This window comes from Hemiscyllium ocellatum, chromosome 7 (genome assembly GCF_020745735.1).
Source record: "Hemiscyllium ocellatum isolate sHemOce1 chromosome 7, sHemOce1.pat.X.cur, whole genome shotgun sequence".
NCBI classification, from domain to species: Eukaryota; Metazoa; Chordata; class Chondrichthyes; order Orectolobiformes; family Hemiscylliidae; genus Hemiscyllium; species Hemiscyllium ocellatum.
The window spans coordinates 56,558,894-56,574,803 of NC_083407.1; the positions used below are offsets into that span (position 1 = coordinate 56,558,894).

General features: G+C 38.3%; 2 non-coding genes across 2 annotated transcripts; both read left to right on the top strand.

The window, feature by feature from the left end:
- Positions 1–14,616: 14,616 nt before the first annotated feature.
- trnag-gcc (transfer RNA glycine (anticodon GCC)) lies at positions 14,617–14,687 on the top strand. Its single transcript has one exon. It is a non-coding gene; the product is annotated as a tRNA-Gly (tRNA).
- A 322-nt stretch (positions 14,688–15,009) lies between these two features.
- trnaa-cgc (transfer RNA alanine (anticodon CGC)) lies at positions 15,010–15,081 on the top strand. Its single transcript has one exon. It is a non-coding gene; the product is annotated as a tRNA-Ala (tRNA).
- Positions 15,082–15,910: the final 829 nt, after the last annotated feature.

The window sequence follows — 15,910 nt, forward strand, 5'->3', positions numbered from 1 at the left end:
AGTTTTTTATACAGTAAGGGACTTTAATTATCTGAATATAGACTGGTATAGTGGTAGACTAAAAATAGTGGGGCAAGAATTCCTGGTTTATGTTCTAGAGAATTTTCTACAGTTGTATGAGTCCAGTTCAACAAGAAAGGAAAGCACTGTTAGATCTCATGCTGGTGAAGAGTTAGGCCAAGTAGATCAAGTGTCAGTAGGTAAACAGTTTGGGCCCTTTGATCATTGTCTCATAAAGAGGGGAAATGCAGCTGAACAATGGGCTACCTTCAAAGAAGAAATGGTCCAATCACTGCCAAGGTCTGTTCCCTCACAAAGGAAAAGTAAGGAAAACAAATTCAGAGCTCCCTGAGTGAGAAGGCATATAGAATACAAAGTAGACAGAATGTGGCTGAGCAAATTTGATCTTTTATTTAAAACAAATGAGAGATCACCTCATTGAAATATACAAGAGTCACCGGGATCTGACAGACTGGGAAGTTATTTCCAATGTCTGAGAAGTTAAAACATGAGAGCACAGTCACAGGATTATGGGCTGATCATTTAAGATCAAGTCAAAGTGAAATTTCTTCACTCAAAGTGTTATGTTTCTGCAATATCTACTCCAGAAAGTTGAGTGCTTCATTGATTTTTTTTAAAGCTGAGATGGACAGAATTTTGCACTCTCAGAGAATCATTGGATAAGAGAGGCGAGTAAGAAAGTGGAGCTGAGACAGGAGATCAATAACGATTACACTGAATGGTGGAACAGGTTCCATGGGCCAAATAGTCTACTCCTGCTTTTTAGGTTTTATAATTAGATAATCAATGCTGAGTCGACAGAAATAGTGTGTAGCCTTATCTGGTGCCATCTGTTCCTGCCATTGCTCCATTTTGAAGAAAGTTCACTGGACCTGAAACATTAACTCTGTTTTCTCCTCACAGATGCTGCCAGACCTGCTGAGTTTTCCAGTAATTTCTATTTTTGATGTTGATTTCAAACATCCATAGTTCTGTGATGTTCATTGCTTCTTTGTTCCTATTCAATTTCTGGATATTTGACCAAATAAGTTTAGTTAATTGAAATTCCTTTCATTTACAAGATTGAGACAGTTGAGAAAAACATAAATTCTGCTGTTAAAGCTCAGTTCCCAAAAACATAACTGCTTTTAATGTTTTCTTGAAGAACACAAGATTTGCATTTTACATCTGTGCAAACAAGATCAGGAAATTTGTAGACTTCCTATTTAAATTTGTGATATTCAGTTGCAGATTAGCACTGCTAGTATTGTCTGGATGGGAGTGTTTAGCAGGAAACCAGTAGAGGTATTTTAAATGTGACATGGCAAGGAAGCAAGTTCAGCAGCTTGTTTTCTGGCCCCTGCACGTACTTGACACTGACAGGAAGTTGCAATTCACCTTGTATGGGAGTTAAATCATGTTTTTTTTAACTTCAGAAATGAAAACTCAGAAGATTTAAAATAAGCAAGCAGAAAGAAGCATGAAGAGGACATATAAAAGGCACAATGGGGAAGAACATTAATAGTTTTAAATCCAAAGTAATGTAGACTTAAATGTTATAAAGGTTAATGTTCTGTCAGTTAAATTAGGTTTGGCAACCATGCTATTAACACACTCAGTTCACTCTTACTCGTGTCCAGCAGCAGTAACCATGATTGGTAAAAGGGAAGATGTGGTTTCAAACTGATGAAGTAGGCAGTAAAAGATATAGAAAATCACTTTGTTATTGCTTGAATTGATATGACTGACAATAACACTTTAAAAGAGCTGAAGCATTACTGTGAAATTGGATCTTGCTACAGTTTCTTGCTTGCTCACTAGTAATAAACTGTTAAATGTAAATACAATGTAAGCAGAGTATCCAAGCTGGCCTATGCAGTTTATCAGCTGTGCAATCACAAGAACCCTGAGCAAAATTCAGCCAATATTGTCCAAGTGAGTTGAACAAGACATAATAACACTATAATAGCACTGATGGAAACAGTTACACATTAAAGTGCAATTTAAAACAAAAGATTTCACAGATGGCCACAGGATTCTGGTTAACACATTATATTTCGGTGTGAGGAGTTTGGATCTCAGACTCATCTTTGAGTATGGTCCCAAGCAACTACTAAATACTTCACCCTGGAATGGTAGGTAAATGGAGAGGTAATTAAATCTTAGTAAATCATTACAATTCTTCTCCCAGTGAAAAAAGAAATAGCAACAGTGGCAAGCCTAAGACATTGTTTATTTAATGCCTAGGTTTTCAGTCCAAGAATGGCTCATGATGGAGAGTAATTTAATGTTAAGAAATAAATAATAAACCGGGGCATGCATGTTCCTGAAATTTACTGATTAAATTTTAATCCCCACGACAAGTTCGGGGTGGACAATAAATTGGTTTAGTGTGAAATTTTGCCTCAAATTACTGCAAATGCATTTACTTCTGACTTAACTGTTTTATTTATTTTACTGAAATAACTCACATGAGAGTGAAGGGTCAGTAACTATCATAATTAAACAATGCTCTGATTTTGTAGGCTTTGTGAGATCAAATATAATCTTCCTTTTCCTTTTCACCACTTAATATTTTGTCATTTAATCTTTCCTGATCATAAACCTTGCTTTTTATTTTTTCCTTAAGAGCGCAAAATGCAGAGCATTCGAGATCCTAAAATATCACTGCATAGAAGTTTCTCCTTTTGTAATGTTGCTCACTTTATTAATTACCTAAAATTGATTCTCAATCCTTCTGCCACCATTAAGAGATTCTTCCCACCTACTCAGCCTCATCATTTTGAACACTTCTACCAAATATTATTTTAATCTTCTTGTCGCCTAGAATAACAACCTCAGTTTCTCCAATCTATCATGGAATTGAAAATAATAAAAGCAGAAAATGCTGGAGAAACTCAGCACGTCTGGCAGAATCTGGTGAGAGATAAATGGAGTTAATGAGTATGTCAATTTTATTGAATTTAACAGAGGGTTTTTCACAATGAGGTCTACCGAGATCTCTCACCATATCTTATCCAAATTTGTTTGATTAACTAACTATCTCTCCTCAAAAGTGTGCCTCTCTTGACTGATTCTAGACCAACCTTACCTTATCTGTTCTCAAAACAACTCATCACTGCCAGGATGCCCTGGAATTGACTGGCATCCTTTCTGCCAATGCTATGTTTATAAGGCCACGGGTGCACCTGGACAAGCAATGTCAGTCTGCAGATGTCCTGCATTTGTCCTAACATTTGTCCCAGACACGGCAGACAGGGGAAGTTTGGTTAACTGCTTTGTGGACAGGATGTCCTACTAGATGGGATGGTGCAAGGATGGGACCACAAGAGGAGGCCATGACACCAGACCATTCTCAGCCATCTATGCTCTAAAGAAAATAACACAAGTTTTTCTCACCTCTCCTTAAAGCTGAAATGCTCTATCCTGGGCAAAATCCTGGTGAATCTTCTCTGCACCCTTCCAGTGTAATCTCATTCTTCCTAAAGTGCAGTGACCAGATCTGCACACAATACTCCAACTGTAGCCCAAACAAAATAATGTCCAGCTCCAACATAACTTCCCTGACCTTATCATCTATACCACGACTGATAAAGGCAACTGTCCTGCATGCCTCCTTAATGACCCTATTAACCTTTCCTGACACCTTCAAGGATGTGTGAGCATGCACCTAAGCTTCCTGGCCTTTGGATCAATTATCTGACTTACTATTTATGCAGGAAAAAATTCATATGAAATAATTAATGTTGAATAATGCACACCATAGTCAGCAAAGGAGAAAAATAGTTTCTCTCTCAAATGCAACATGACATTTCGAAGGAGGTACACTGCAGAGTTGCATTTTCCATTAAAATTATTTCAAAGGAAACAATGCCTCTGGGTATACATTGCTGGATGTCCAATTTTATAGTAAAAGCTATTGCAATATTATTATTGCATTGAATTTATGTGGAAAGAACATCCATCTGCAATGTGCTTTTTGACAAACAATAGATATTTGAAATGGTGCAATTTGTGTCATATAGACTGATAAGTTAGTGAAGGTTGAGCCCACGGCACATAAGAGGACTCTTTGAAACAGATGATTCCAGAATCTCCTCAACTGCAGTATTGCCAAGTCAAAACTTGTGCAGATAACATACTGAAATATAGAAGCTTATCATGGTCAATAAAGAAGAGAAAAATCTAAACTTTATTGATAGAAAATATGTTTGGTTTAACACGCAACATTCTTTTAACTCAAATGAATTTATCAGTCTAAAGAATATTCTTCAGATGTATTAAATTGTGAAAATGCCAAGTAAGCAGGAACAAGAGATGGATATACAGAAAAATTGGGATAAGTTGAATTGCAGGGAACCCACCCACAAATTCATGTTAAGTGGAGCTTCGAGATAAGTCAGTAAGCTCCACAGAACCCATTTATCTCAATTGTCTTGGTGTCATAAAAAACTAAAATACAGTAAATATGTGAAAAATGTCTTTAATTTTCAATTTGTGATAAAAAGTGTGTGATTTATTCCTATCATACACCTTTGTTTTGAGGTTGGATTTCACACTAGCGGTATATGAGTGTTGGTCTACTTTTGTGAAGGGGTTGAAAAATGAACATGGTCAGTCTTTTTAGAACCATAATTTTAAATCAATTTGTGCTTTGGAATATTCATGGAAATCCATTTATATTCTGGGATTTACAGCAGGAGAGAGAAAACATTGAAAGACATTAGTTTGCTTTTAGGTTTAGAATATTCAAGGATTGATTTTAGCTTCAAAAAACTGTAGATTGGAAAACTAGTCAGAAATTCAATGAAAACCTGACTAAATTCAAATGCATGTATGGTCATTCCTAGAAAAAGGACTTTGTTCTGATCTGTTAAGGAAATATGTTTCTGTGCTGTATGACTATGACTTTATGACTCTAAATGAAAGGGTATACTTGGTGAAACTTCCAAACTTGGAGTATTTGGTGAGAACTCTGCAAATTACTAAAAGGCTGAGGAAGTCGAAACTCTCAGTTGTGTAAGTGATCAAGAGTAAAGGCCTCATATCTCATGGAACTAAAACTGAGAAGAAGCATTTAAGTCAAATCAACATTTTTGATAGGGAAGGGAAATGACTCTGGATTTTGAACACCTGGATGGTGATTTGTTTTTGCTATGTGCTTTGAAATCTTTCAAACTATTATCTTTAAACAGCTTGGTTTAGTTTATTTTAATAAACTATTTTACTGTTAAAAACAAATTTGTAGCCTTGTGTGCTTATGTTTCAGTAAAGAATGATCACATTAAGTAAAACAACAACAGAAACATATCTATCACCACAGATTTCATTCTGGGATCTGAGTTGTCTAGTAAGAATATCAGCTGGGATCATAACAAATTACATGTTATAGTGGCCTGACCTCATATAGAAACAGGTATTGAGTGAGAAATATTGCTAGTTAGAATCATAGACTCCCTGCAATGTGGACACAGGCCATTCAGCCCATTCAGTCCATTCCAACCCTCTGAACAGCATCCCACCCAGATCCACCGTGCTACTCCAACGTTCAACATTTTCTATAGCTAATCTATGGCAGCCTGCAAAATCATGGACAATTTAGCGTCGCCAACCCACCTACCCTCTTTATCTTTATAACTATGGGAGGAAACCCGGAGAAGATGCAAACTCCACACAGACAGTTGCCCGAGGGTGGACGCAAACCCAAGTCCTCTGGCACTGTGAGGTAGCAGTGCTAACCACTGAGCCACCATGCCACTACAACGTCAGTTAACTCTGGAAGAACTTAGTAACAATTTTCTGGTTAGTGTGCTGCTTTCAAATGAATCTGCCGTACTGTCAATATAGTCAAACATTTTTTCTACATTTCATGCTGTAGTGTGAAATCTCAGAGCACTTCTACAGCCTTTGTGGTTTCAGCTAAGAAGTAGACTGGTGAGCAGGCTGGGCATTTATCAAACTCTTCAGAATCACTAAGGTGATAACTTTCCTTTCCTTCTGTTGATATATTGTATCTGCTTTCCTGATCCACAAGGGCATTGACAATTGATATGCGTATTTTCTTTGTTCGTGGGGTATGTCCGTGTCACTGGCTAGACCAGCATTTATTATTTATCCCCAATTGCTCTGGAGAAGGTAGAGATTAACAGCCTAAACAACTGCAGTCCTCGGGTTGCAGGTGCATCCATAGTTCTTTTAAGAAAGGAGATTCAGGACGTTGACACAGTGACAGTTAAGGAAGAGTGAAAGAGTTCCAAGTTAGGATGGTGTGTGGCCTGGAGGAAATTTGCAGGTGGTTGTGTTCCCATACAATTTTTATCCTTGTTTCTGCTAGGTTATAGAGGTTGTGGGCTTGAAAGGTGCTGTTGAAGCAGCCTTGGTGAATTACTGCAGTGCATCTTGTAGATGGTACAGACTGCTACCACTCTACTTTGTTCTGAAAGGAATGGATATTGAAGATGGTGGAGAGAGTGCCAATAAAGTATGCTGCTTTGCCAGGATGGTGACAAGCTTCTTCATTGAGGTTGGAGGTGCACTCATCCATGTGTATTCCACCACTCTCCTGACCTGTATCTTACAGATGATGGACACCTACTAGGGACACAAAGCTGCACACTCTAATAATTTTCCATGACAACATGCTGTGTAATGTCAACTCAGGCAGGGGCAGTCTGAAAACCTTAAGATCCACAGTGGAATCATACAGGGTTATATTCTGATATTGATACATACTTTAACATATTCTTCTCTTTGTTGCTGAAATAGGCCTTCAGATAATCTAGCTGAAAATGTGTTGCTGGAAAAGCGCAGCAGGTCAGGCAGCATCCAAGGAACACAAGATTTGACGTTTCAGGCATAAGCCCTTCTTCAGGAATCCTCAGATAATCTACACAATGTGTCTACCTACAAACCAGAACTGACAGAAAGTTGATCAACCTGCTCACCTAAGATCCAAGACAAAGTTATGCTAAGTCCTTATCAGAGAACTGCTCAACACTGATAATGCTGCCCGAACATTCTATAATTAGGGAACATCTGCAGCAGGAGATGGATAGACTTTCTCTCATCTGCAAAGCATTGGTTTGAGCTTCAGCACAAGAAAGACACATGTAACGGTCCTGGATGCTGCTATACTGCCATCTATCAGCATTGACAATGTGACACTGGGTATTGTTATTTGTTTTACATATCTTGGTGTCACCAGCAATCAGTCACTTTATGCTGTAATTAACACTTGAATCATAAAAACTACAACTGTGACCACAGGCTAAGTAAGAGGGTATGGCACAATGGCAGTCTGATTGAGTATACCTAAATGAGTCTACATCCTCATTGGACTCATCAGTGTTAAGAACGAGGCAACATATTCTAAGCAGGAGAAATGCTGAACAGTTTGCATCTTCACAGTCTCATATATATCCTTGCCATCTCAACACCAAGTCTCCAACTCAGAGGGTCTAGAGCATGCTAATTCTATCAATACTCATGACTAATCCAAAAATGTTATCCTGGGTCAGCCATGTTCACTGGAGAGATGAAAATCATATTTACAAAGACCTTTTGTACAGTGAACTGGTCACTAGGTCACAACATCTTAATATTTCCTTTACATGGACACCTGTAAGCAAGGTATGAATGTGATGGATATTGTGACACTGACAATTAAGTGATTGTCACTGACAACTATAATCTCTGGCTGCTGACTATTTGGAAAGCTATTGGAAGAGGCAAGCAGAATCAAAAAGTCAGCTGGCTGAGAAGAGGATGCATAGAAAACAAAGGCCAATGTCATTCTCTGTAGCAAAGATATCAGATTGGTAAGTCAGAGTGGAGCTCCTCAGGGACACGAGACAATGCTTAATGTACAGCTGATTAGTGTGGCACAAACCATCAAGATGGAAGGCTGCAATAGACAATATTGTTAATAGATAGAGTAATCGTTTATTTAATTTGAATGAAGCCATTCCATTTTAACACAAAAAGTTTACATTTAATTTTTAAAATATCTGTGAAAAATTTATCCAAAGCCCTGCTACATCCAGTAAAGTAATAATTTTCACTGATCTTTTCTCTGTCAAAATCTCAGTAGTTTTACAGGAATTGCAACTCGACCAACAGATAATATTGTGGAAAAAAGGACTGCATTCTTTCATCCCTTGAGTAAAATTGGTTGAGTTCAGGTATGATTCAACAAAGCAACAAAGGTTGTTAAAGCAATAAAAGTACAGCTAATCCAGACCAGCATGTACTTTGAAGTCAAGATTTCTAATGTAAGGATCATTTGAGAAATAGATTAGAATAACCAACAGTTTTAAGTGTTACTGCTGCTATATTTCTAGAGTGCTGCGAACTATAAACATCTTTAGAATTGGAATAGCAAAATAGTCCTTTATTCATGTTCATTCATGTTTCCTGTTGCTCACTTGTCAGTGCAGTACATACCATAACAAATAAAGAAGAATTATGTAAAAATTAGGAAAATACAGAGCAGAAGTAATGTTTAATTCATTCCCCTGTATTGTTCATTACCAATTTAAACAAACCTTTGGTAGACTAAGGAGTATATAGCAACTACTCTACAAATACCACGACTGTTGAGATGCATATTTATGGCATTAAACATTATTTTAATTATATTCATTGTAAAGTACTTAATTTATTGAACTTCAAACTCAAAAGTATTGCAGTTTGGTTGAATAAGTTCTTCAAATTCTTTCAAATTATTGTGGTACAGGGGATAAATCATAACAAACAACCAAATGCATGATTCAGTTATGCTCTCCTGTCAATCTATATGACAAAGAAGAAAGAAAAAGAAGCTTTACAAGCTAAAAGATCACCTAATTACAAGGATAAGCATATTTTGCCATTTGCATTAGACCTTACTTTATTATTTATAATATTGCGATAGAGACTAGGACAAGAGTCAGTTATTGTAAAGCAAAACTACAAACAGGGCCATCATTAGACATAGGCCTACCTTAAATTTATGGCTATTTACAGGACATTGCATGGATGGAGTAGATTTGAATCCTTGGGCCAAACCATGGCAAGAGTTTGGCCAAGATCCAGGATTGAGGCACTTATGATAATGTGCTCGCCGAGATGGCCCAGTGACTTGGTAACCAGATCTGTTCTCTCTGTGAAAATGCTGACTATTATGGGTGCATTAATAAAACATGGTTGGAGACAGTCTTGTTGTAATACATAAATATGGATAAGGGGAGTTCAGCATAAGGGTTAAAGGAATAACATAGATCAGAGTCACAAGGCTAATTAGGCTCTATTTGTTTATGTGGGTTCAATAGCTCAAATTACATTAGCTGGAATAAAGTATTTCAAGCAGTATCATCGTGCTTTTACTCAAGGATTGGAAGTGAGAGGTTTACAATGAATTGTAAATACATTGTAAATACACTATTCCAACTAATCGGGATTAGAAGCTAATCTGTCCCTGGTTTAAAGCCTTAGCAGTTGCCAGTTATATGTTTTGTCCTTTGAGTTGTTGCCTCTTGAAGATGAACCATGAGTAGTTGGTTTATTTTGAAGAATTACTGCATAATAGAGAGGACTGACATGCTAGAAACCAAACAGAAAGGGAACATTCATTTGTACAGCATAAGACCAAGGTGCTGTTTGGGTGGACTACAGTTTGCATGGAGATACTATGAACTGAAATCTTACTTCACTCATTAAATTCAGACTAGGCTCCGAGTGTTATCATGGGGAAATGCAGCAAGGATCGGCAGCTTTCACGAACATTTCTGAATTGAAAAAGGTGCAATATATGGAGAAATTCCTTTTGTTTACAGACTAAAGGGTCCTGTATGTGAACAGATAACTTCCAGCATAGACAAATTAATCACACTGCAAGCCCATATAAGAATTTTAAATTGATTTCCTATTTAATTCTTAGCACAGTCAGGATTGTTCAGTAAATAGTATCCAAGCAGAATCACATTTAAAGTTGGACACTTGTTTTGAGCTTTGCAAGCATAGACTGGTTGAGCACAGTCAGCACATTGCCCACTGTAGACAGTCAAAGGGAAGTGTTTTTTGATAAGAATTGCCAATATGGTATATACATCTTGTATTATACTAGCACTAAAACTAATATACCACATGACTAAATTTTGTTGCAATTTTTTTTGGTTTGATGGTAGCAGTTTGATTTTAGAAAATACTACTTGTATGTTTATTGCAAAGGAGCAACTTTAGACGGCTAGCTTTTCTTGTTACTCAAATATTTGATCTCATAGCATTTGGAACTGTCACAATCACAACATGTATATTGACTACTGAATGTAAGTTAATGGTCAATAGTAGTAAAGAACACTTTGGCAGACTTCTCAACTAACACAGTATTGAATCACAGAAAGCTTGTGGCACAAAAAGAGGCCATTTGCCCAATATGTTTGTGCCTATTAAAAAGCAACCCACCCAGACTAATCCCACTTTCCAGAAATTGGTCAGTGGCCCTGCAGGTTTTCAGAATGCAGGTGCATTTGCAGGCACCTTGTATGTGAGAGTTTCTGCCTCTCACAAACAATTCACAAGCAGTGAGTTCCATACCCCTACTATTCCTAGATGAAAAAAAATTCCTAATCTTTCTATCAATCACTTTAAACTTATAATCCCCTAATCTTTAACCTCTCTGCTAAGGTAAATAGCATCTTTCCATCTATTCAGTTCAGGCCTGCCCCAATTTTGTGCATCTTAATCAAATCTCCCTCCCAGGATTGCTGTGAAAACATAACCGTGCTAGCCTATCCAATCATTCATCAGAGCTGTATTTTTCCATTCTGGCAACATGACTGTAAACCTCCTCTTTTCTATAATGACATGAGCAAAACTGTGCATACTACTCAAATTGTGGCCCAACTATTGATTTATACAGTTCCAGCAAAACCACCCATTTGAAAAGGAATAGGACAAAGAAATTTCTATCTGCCTATCAAAACAATGGAAAAGTCTTCCATGGGCCAGTGTGAAAATTTTGAGAAAGATATTAAGAGTTTAGATATCAAGCACGGCCCACCTCAAAGTTCAGATTAAAAAAAAATCACATTTTCCAACCAAGTCTTGCATGTTGCAACAAGATTCTTGCTAGTGAGCAGCAAGAGGCCTATTAACATGGATTATGGCTCATTGCTACACTTATTACCACCTAAATTCACCTATTAATATGCATTCTTCCATTCTCCTGCCTGCTGGTAGAAAACCAGAGGTTGGAATGCCCAATATAGCCCAATATAACTGATAACTCACCATTTGCTCCTCTGAACCTTCAGCATGAACACCCAGCAATAACATCTCAGGGCACATTCACCCCATGCCTTTGGCTGTTGGTTTCTAATAGGTACCATGGTCTCTGCATCATCATGGCATATTTCAGATCAACTTACAGTATAAATCTGTACTTTATTGCTGCATTTTAGAGTGCACCAGTGTCTGTCATTGAAATGCTGCTGCAAGGAAACTATGGGCAGGCACCCAACTCCCAGAGTGGACCAGCCCATTCCTAGCAGAATTCAGAGAAGATACAGTCACTAAACCTGTCCTAGTTATCCCAAACCTACTGGAAAGGATCCATGTGGGAGAGTGATAGGAAACTAAGCGTGGGAGAAAGTGAAATTCTGGAAGCCCTCCTCAGGCCATGTTGAACAAGTAGAAGAGGCTAGTTGTACTCACACGTGACGCATTGTTTTAAGATTTACCTTCATTGTACTACTTGTGTACAACACCAGACTTCCGAAATTAGAATTTTCAAAGATGCCTGCACAGGCAAGAATTCTTAAAGAAGACCACAAGTGAATAATGCACATTCCCACGATAAATATATACACTGGCTCCAGAAAAAGGAAAGATGTTTCTTTCTTTGAAGGTTACAAATCATTGACTGATTCTAAACATGCACAGACAATCACTGTGATATTGAAATCTTTGTGTACACTTGCATAATGGAAGTCACCAACACTTTGCTTGCCAAAATCAGCAACTGAATTAATTTTCTTTTGGAAGGTAGCCATCAACAGGAAAAAGCCTACAACTCATAATGTGTGGCTAGATTCCTGAGAGCTCAATAGTAAATACTAAACTCCTAAATCCATATGTGACTCTGTTCCCAATACATTCATTTCATTACATTGCCCATTCATGAACAGAACAAATTGGTGATGACCCAGTTGGAATTGGAATATTGGAATTAATATTCTATTAATTCAGTTATTGGAATTAATTATACGCCATTGCCTATTACTCTTGCTATCCCATGATTTATTCATTGACAATGGAAGTACAGTATTATTTGAAGGATGAAAAAGACTTAAAGGTGAAGTGGAGAAAAATATACATTGAAGCATAGCTATTGACAAGACCACCACCGAAATACAAGATTAATGAAGGGATACAAAATGGTAGAAGTGCATACACCAAAGGGATCTTCAAGCAGTTATCCTGTTGCTTGAATAATTCAGCTTAGGCCTCTGAGATAACTGTGGCTTGCTATGCCACAAAGCGTTGCGCGACAAAAGAGAAGTTTCACAGGGTGAAGAAAGACAACAGTCGTTCAAAGACTCTCAATTACATGGTAATGGTAATCTTACGTTTTGCTCCCCATTTGGACACAGACACACGATGCAGATAGAAATTCCTGATTTTGTAATAGTTTTTACCAAAATAAATAAAACAGTCAGGTCGAATTTGGATTTCGGACCATGGATCAATTTCTGACTAAATTCTCAAGACATTGATTATGATTTGTAATCAGGGCAGACCTTAAACACTTAATGGAGGGGTCCTAGGGAGTGTGGCCGAACAGATGAGCTTTGGTTGCAGGTTCATGGTTCCTTGAAAGTGGAGTCTCAGGTAGTCAGGGTAATGAAGAGAGAATTTGGCACCCTTCTTTTATTGGTCAGTGCATTGAGTAAAGGACCTAGGAGGTCACATTGCATCTGTACAGGATATTTGTTAGGCCACCTTTGGAATACTGCATGCAATTCTGGTGTCTGTTCTATAGGAAAGATGTTGCTAAATTTGAAAGGGTTCAGAAAAGATGTACAAGGATGTTGCCAGAGTTGGAAGATTTGAGGCATAGGAAGAGGCAGAATAGGCTGGGGCTATTTTCCCTGTAGTGTCAGAGGTTGAGGGATGGTACGATATAAAAGTTTATAAAATCAAGAGGAGCATGGATAAAGCGAATAGCCAGGTTCTTTTCCGAGGGTAGTGGAGTCCAAAACCAGAGGCATAAGCTTAAGGTGAGACGAGAAAGATTTAAAAGGGACTCAAGGGGCAACTTTTTCATGTAGAGGGTGGTGCATGTTTGGAATGAGCTGCCTGAGGAGGTGGTGGAGGCTGGTAAAATTACAACATTTAAAAGGCATCTGGATGGGTACAAGAATAGGAAGAGTTTGGAGGGATATGGGCCAAAAGCTGGCAAATGGGACTAGATTACTTTAGGATAGGCATGACAAGTTGGACCGAAGGGTTTGTTTCCAAGCTGTACAACTCCATGAATGTCACATAAGGCCCACCTTACAGAATATAATATTGCCCTGTTTTTCTCTGTTTGTTGTTTATACTTTATACACTGCCATCTAAAATATTTTCATTTTTTCCCTATAAATTGCAAATTATGCTCAACTAATTCAGTTATGCAATTTAGTATTTTTTAGCTATGCAAAGGGCTACAACTGATTTTTGCCTGCATGCATTCATTCTACAAATATAAATCTCCAGGATTTACATGTTTTTAAAATCAGCTATATATTTACTTTGTTAATTGCTGCTCCACTGTGTCAAGTAGTTCAAGTGTGAAGTCTAATAAAACCCCAGGTTGCTCAGCTTCATTCTCAGTTATATTTTAATGTTGCTCATTTATGTAATTTTACGTTGTTCCACCACCTCTGGTTTGTAAAACTGCTTGTCTGACACTCAGTATTGGATGAGCAGAAATTTCCTCCAAATGACGAATGGAATGATAAAAAGCAATTGTCTTTGGTCCCCATCACACAGTCTGTTTCCTGGACACTGGCCCCAACACTCCCTAAGCACTGTTTAGAGCAAATTGTTCACATGATATCCTATTTGGCCCTCGGGTGAGCTGCTGACTCTATAACCACACCATCAACCAACCTAATTCCATGTGTTTAACATTGACCATGTTTGCTCCTCTTTGAGCACATCTGCTGCTGGTAGCCTTCTGCACACATGATAACCTTGAACTCACCCCAAACCTGTATCACAACTTGCACCAAGTCCAGTTCAGCTTTCAGCCTTTCACATCCTTACTTTGGCCTCCCCCCAAATGTCTCTACATTAGCTGCAGGTTTTCTCCACTGGGTATCGTGAACGTGGTGAGTTTTATTTTTCCCCTGTTATGTTTATGTGTCACCAGAACCAACCTGACAATTCTAGTCTTGTTGCTGTCTCGCAGGATCTGTCGATCCATACGATGCATGATGAGCTGCAAAGAACGTTTTGAGGAGTGGACTGACGAGCGAAATGCCGATGAAGTAAGTAATCAGCGGGAATCTGAATTCAAGGACTACACAACCGAATGAAACATCAGCCGTTGATGGTTGGGCTTTTAAAGGGTCTGCACGAGCTATTGCCTGTGCATCGGTGGTTCAGTGGTAGAATTCTCGCCTGCCACGCGGGAGGCCCGGGTTCGATTCCCGGCCGATGCAATGTATGTTTTACATTTTGTAAAAACGTTGGTTATTTATATTCGTAACTGTCTTAAAGAGACGTGAGAAGTGTCTGAGAAACATTTGCATTTTTACATGATTTTCAGCCGGGATGTCGTGAGCGAGGAAGCAAGTTGAACGAGTAAATCTCACTGACGCGAGTGTGAGCGGATGGCGTTTCGCTGGTATTGTGCCAATCGACTCAAACAGGCAGAAATCTCCAGCCGAGGGATCAATCGCCCAGCGAAGCTTCCCCAACTGTTTCAGTCAACGTGACACTTAAATCGACTTCAGCCATTATTTAGCGGCATTTTTCGGGCTCGGGGATGTAGCTCAGTGGTAGAGCGCGCGCTTCGCATGTGTGAGGTCCCGGGTTCAATCCCCGGCATCTCCAATAAGCTCCATTTTATTCATTTACTGAGCGGAACCTAAATTATATGTAACAGAAGCGAATGTATCATTAGAGATGAGAAACTATAAAGTGAGAGGACCAACAATTGTGCACTCAAGCCAGGAATTACTTTTGGTTTCGCCATTGCTTGAAAACCAACGTAAAATCGTTGAAAATCTTTTCATAAGTCCATAAGCCAACTGCCAATTTTGAGCACTTTGTTTTATGGAAAGGCTTTTGGGATTGTTTTCAACAGGTTGAATTTTCATACATTTAGAAAGAAAACCACAGCTATCGCTGCACCGGAATGTGTATTTAAACTCAGACAATTCCCTCCACCCCAGGGAACAGTACAATTCACAACCAGTTTCAAAACTAATACAAAGATGATCAAACACAGCCTTCTTAGTTAGGATGACAATCAGTATTAAACAATTCGATATCTTGTTCCCCGTAGACTTGGGATGCCACCTTGAACTGTCTCTACTCGAAGTAAAGACTCCACAGTAAAGGGCTTTTTTAGAACCTAATTTTTATTTGTGTCAGTTTTCAGAGTTTTGGGGTACTGTTGCGACATTAGTATCCATGGTGAGATTGACACCTCCATCGTCAGGCTTATATTCTAATCATCCCATTCCTGATTTTGATCCTATCGAAACGAGCTTGCTAAATTTCTATACGCCACACTTCTGTTCCATCAAAAAAGATGCTGTTAACATTTTACAAATTTAACACCAATATCATCCAGTATATTGCTATCAAAGATATCAAAATGAAGCATATGTCAGGTATAGACAAGATAGATTGAATGTATCCTTTAAAGAGTATAAAG